A 5,998-nucleotide genomic window follows, 5' to 3' on the forward strand; every position below is an offset into this window, starting at 1 on the left:
CCACACCACAACGTGAATTGTTTTCGAAGATTTATCTATAAAGTTGTATGCTTCACATCATAGACTTTAAACAAAATTATGATAATTGATAATAATATACATGTATGTTATATATTGGTATTTAAAATTTAACTAGAACTGAATGTAAGTTTGAGAGTGAATCTTTATCTAAATTGTTGTCTGTATTGTTATATGATTGATTCCTTTCTGGAACTCCTAAATATCGGTTAAAGTCAGTTGTACCTGAAACAACTAATAAATAACTATAGGGTTACATTCAGCGTTATTACTTGCTACAGCTGCAATGGTTTTTCGATGCCTTTCCTGTATTTTTTGTTTAGAACGTAAAAGCTATAACTATTATAGAAGAGTAAAAGTCCTTTTGAAAATTAACAAGCAAATGTTTTAGATGTTAAGAATGTTCAAATGTAAAAGTATAGTAATGTTCAGATGTAAATTATAGTAATGTACGATGAAATAGAACATGGGATACAATATTAAGAACGCATTACATTTACGTGTAATTATTTCAATTGCTAGCAAAGTCTTAGTTCATTTGCGACAATTTCACAAAACTCAAAATTTGAACGAAATACTGGTAAATATAGAGTATTTAGTATCTCAAATGAATAAAATCATTAGGTTCACAAAACTCTTTTAAATGTATAAATGGAGAAGAAGAAAAATAATACTAAAATGTTAATTTACCGCTTTTGATTTTTATACTACTCTGGGACTGCTACTGCCGCTGTCTGCCGATGAGCAAACGTGTTATACAAATGTAAGGGTTGCAATAAGTCCTGTCATCTCTATATTCTATCTGATCATAGTGTGTTTCACCTGTTTCTTCAAATATCCTTTTAATCGAACAAAAAATTCCCAAAAGTAAAAATCAGAGTTTTGTATAGAATTGTGACAAATGTTTAATACTAGCCATGTACATCACTGCTGTATAATATGGGATATTGTTTCATCGTTGTAAGACGTTGTTTGTTTAAGGTTAAAAATTTGTAAACCGCTGGTTTTTTTTCCTAAGTACATGTATGTGGCCCATGATTGCAATAATGAAACTGTCACACTTCATCTTTCCTCTTTTGTAGTAAAATTCTGCTCTTAACATTTGGTTTTATCTTAGACTAGATCCACAATTTGCTTTCGAAAAGGAGCAAACGTTCTCCTTTTTAGATAATTAGTTGTTTATTGCTAAATTTCTTGAAATGAAGTATTTTTTTTTCCTGAGAAAAAAACTGCATTGATTTGAAAAAAAACCAATTTGTCCATGTATGATATTACATTAAAAAATACTAGTCAATGCTCTTTGTTCGGGTTGTTGCCTCTTTGAAGCATTCCCCATTCTCAATTCTATTTCTACCGGGTATTTCTGAATATAGTCAGTAAGCTAGGCGATCAGTAAAATAGAGAGAGACAATGTAAACAATTATAGATAAAACATTACTACATGCAAGAAACACAGGTGGAGATATTTGTTTTTCGTTTTGTCTTTCATTGTAAATCGTACACTTTTTTTTAAATATGAAGCTGTTATAACATTTGTTGATTAAATACGTTTCATGATGGGTGTATACGATTTATTTTTACAAAACTAGATGATCAATATACGTGATATTTCAAATTTTCTTAAGATTTTTCAGAATGCATTAACATATATTAAATATTATGAAATTGAAATCAGCAAGGTGCAGGTAGTACGATAGTACGCCCTATCGTCACACGGGTTCATTGATCGATATTCATTCATAAAACTTATATATGATAGATTTATTTTATTGAATGGTTCCTTTCATCTATGACTCTTTTAATAAGGCACTTTCCTAACAAAGCGTTTGTAAATTTTTAACGGTAAATGCTCTGATACACGATAAGTTTTTAAAAACTAGTATCATTCTTGAATAAAAGCCTACGTGTTGTACGATCCTGTGTACGCTAATAAGTAGTTGTAATATTTATATTTGTAAACAATCGGCTGTCGTGGAATTTCTATCCGGGTAAACAAGAGTCAAGAGGTTTCTAGGAGTATTCTCATTCGCCTGTTTATATTTGTACCCATATCAATAACTTATTACCAGGGTTGTTTATTAACTATTGTGTAATAATCATACTGGACCTTAATTTAACGCATAAATCTTACAAGGTTGGGCTCTTAACTGTTAAAGGAGCTTCAGGTATGATTACGTAACTTCCTATAATCTAACGTATGTACGGTACATAAGTTACATTACAATAAACGGAGATCTTTTTGTGAAAAGTTCAAGTTATCAAGTTTATATATGATGACGTTGGAAAGATTGTGTCATGTAAAACAAATTTGAAAAAGGGTTTGAACTATCTCAATAACTTTACGATGGAGTTTCATGTTACAGTCTCATTGCAAAAGGAAAGTATACGCAATTGGGCGTATTTCAGATATCATGAAATTTTATTTAATTTATGTGATCATTTCCGTGTTTTGAAATAATATAGAATCACTAAGGTCTTCATATTACATTTTTGGGAGGTCCTAAATGGGCTTCCGTAGTTTTCGTTTTTGTTATTTTCATCATTCAAGTTTCAGCGATGTCGGGAAAAAACCATGAAAGATTGCAATATTTCAGACGGTGACCTTGTTTTTCTCACTGATTTTGTCATTTTGCTGATTTATTAAAAAAAGATCAAAATTCAATGACCCCCTATTTTCATGTCATTACACAGAAACTTTTACAGCATTATATATCTTTTTTTTAAAGAAATAATCTGTAAAATGGAATTTCGATAAATTAATATTTATAGTGTCTGACATAAATGTTTATCTGCTTTTTATGTACATTCTATACAATTTTAGATATAGTTCATAACCTTGTAATTGATTGTATCTCTGAAAGTTTAATACTTCACATATATATTTTCTTTTATTCATATGGATATAGTACACTGAACGAAATCTAAATCCATATCAATTTTGAAAAATCCAAAATATCGCCCACTTACGTATAAAAATAAAAAATAATTACATTATGATAGGTTCATCAAAAGGATTTCAAGGTCAAATATACTATTCCAGACAAACATATACACATTAAAATTAGTATTTTCAAACAGTTGACTAAATGGCAAACATGCCAGACAGATTTATACTCCTTAAAATATCATATACACCAAGTATAGTTGACTTTTTAAAGCTTATAGAATCTGACAAACAGACCCAATCATAAAAACTGACAAATAAACAATTATAAATATAAAGAGGTTAAATTGGAACTAGCAACAAGATCAAGAAAAAATTAAACATGATATTTTTTTTCAACCATTCATGAAAGTTAATAGCGAAGTAAAAATTCGCTTTTAGCAACCAGCGTGGTTCAGTTTTGTCAAAATAGAAAAAGAAACATTGCTAAAGAATTATTCACTTGCAAGTAAATAATTCGACGATTTTTAACATATTGATGTGAAATCAAACAGACCTAGAAAAATCCAATTGCCAGAGTTCGTTATCTATCTATTTATATCTATATTTATGCTTACAACGGGTTAAATAACCGTTTATTTTAGACTTTTTTTTGTATACGTTTTAGTATGTTTTAAGTAGAATATGAAAATTTGAGTCAAATCGGTGAACATGAATTTGATAGCTATAGTGCCCCTTCCTGATCAGACAGACATGTTCACCTTACAACCAGTCTATGGTTGATGGATCTGATTCTTGACCGATGCTAATGTACCAAATTACATGTACACTGATGTTTATGTGGTATGATTATCAATTATAACTGGTTTTGATGCCATTATGGCCATTGGAACCACAAATTTGTGCATAAATATATTTGACCTATTGCTTATAGTATCTGGGGAAAAAACCTGCATAATCACAAAAAATTTACATTAAGGTACAAGAGTACACAGACTGAAACGTTTCCTGCTTTACCAATCATGATTGATTTGATGTTGAAAGTCATTAAGATAAAATGTTAACATAGTATCACATAAACTAAATATTATCAATGTGGTCAAAATCAGATATACCCTACAAGACATTACAGAATCTGACAAACGGATCTAAATCATGAAAACTGACAAACAATAGAAATGAGGTCAATGTCAGATATGATACATGCCAGTTAAACAAGTACACCTTACAATCATTACATGCACCAAATGTAAATCTAACGGCTGTATAACTCATTAAAAGGGTATATCTGATACCAAAATGTTAATGTTTTATTAAAGATCTTAGATTAAACATTTGATTCTGAAAATTAGAGAAAATTTATCATATATTCAATTTTGCCCCAAATTTTACCTTCCCTTTGAAATCCAGGTTCTCAAATATGAATCTTTTATACGAAGCATGGGCACTTGGACTTTCCATGTCTGCTAGAATGAAACGCAGATATTTGTATCTCCATTTTGAATATGCAAAATGAATTTAAAACAAGAATGTGTCCATAGTACACGGATGCCCCACTCCCACTATCATTTTCTATGTTCAGTGGACCATGAAATTGGGGTCAAAACTATAATTTGGCATTAAAATTAGAAAGATCATATCATGGGGAACATGTGTATTAAGTTTCAAGTTGATTGGACTTCAGCTTCATCAAAAACTACCTCGACCAAAAACTTTAACCGGATGGACGAACGGAGGCACAGACCAGAAAACATAATGCCCCTCTACTATCGTAGGTGGGGCATAAAAATGAGATCGCTTGAACTTAAAACGAGAGGTCCCATAGGTTGACAGGGTTAATCTTCTTAAATACAAGCATCACCAACCATGCAAATCCAGACACTGTCCATATGTCAAGATTGGCAATGGGACAATATTAGTAAATTAACAGATTCGACATCTATTCTATGGTTAAACAGTAAATGTAACGATTCTAAGGTTGTCTGCATATTGATATGGTTAAATATCAGCTACAGGTCACAATTTGAAGCTTTTTGTCTAGTGAGCATAGTGAACAGATTCAAGAAGGCTTCTTACTGTGTAGAGCAGCTCTTATTTTACAATATAAATATGCAGACAACCAGATTATCAATTAATCTTGTTTTATTTTGCATTTATATAGAAACAAGTGGTTTCTTTGTTTCACCAGCAAACGGGAAATTGTCTTGATACATTTTCAGGACAAACTTGTTAATGTCAGTATATTCTGTATGATTAGATTTGATTTTTTGGTGTTTTAACGGCACTTTTAAGCACCGCATTTAGGCTATTTGGTGGTGACCAGTTTTTATTGGTGGAAGCCAGAGTCCCCAGTGAAAACCACCAACCTTTATTTAGAAACTGACAATCCTAGTCAATTAAGATTGGAGTCGAGTGCACCCGCACGAGCGAGGTTTGAACTGGCAACCTCAGTGTTGACTGGCTAGTGATTACAGTAGTAACTACTTATACCACTCGGCTACCAAGGCCCCTTATTCTTTATGACGTTGGTGATATACTCAAGTCAAAGTTATTAAAGAAGGGTCATCATATTTGACATCAAAGTATGCAATTTTATTAAGAGCTTAGCAGAGTTATGCAGACAGTGGGACGACTGATAATAAAATATATGCTTATTTGGTGAAACTGCTTAGCTCTTTACACTTAAGACATCAGCAAGTCTGCTACATGTGTCATGTTGCAAGGCAAAATTTCTACCAAACTACAACATAGCTTTTCCAGTTTGGAGTCTAAATAACCAGACTTTAGAGAATCAACTACTTCACAAAACCTACCTAAAAAAGTGTTGTTCAAGTCTTTATCTGAATAAAAAAGAATCAAATGTTTTTCAGAGGACAGAAAACATCAACACTCGATCAATCCATATTTAGTTGTATAATGTTTTCCTCCAGTCTATCTTTTCAGATCATAAATGTTAAATGTCAAATCCATTTAGTGTGGCTAAAACAATATCTCTGTAAACTGTCTGCAGACAGACAAAATGGATAATGCTCATGTGGGGTAGATCATCTTATAAATACAATAGAATTCAAAAAACAAAAAATGTTCAAGTCTCAA

The sequence above is a fragment of the Mytilus galloprovincialis genome, chromosome 2 (genome assembly GCF_965363235.1).
Source record: "Mytilus galloprovincialis chromosome 2, xbMytGall1.hap1.1, whole genome shotgun sequence".
NCBI lineage: Eukaryota > Metazoa > Mollusca > Bivalvia > Mytilida > Mytilidae > Mytilus > Mytilus galloprovincialis.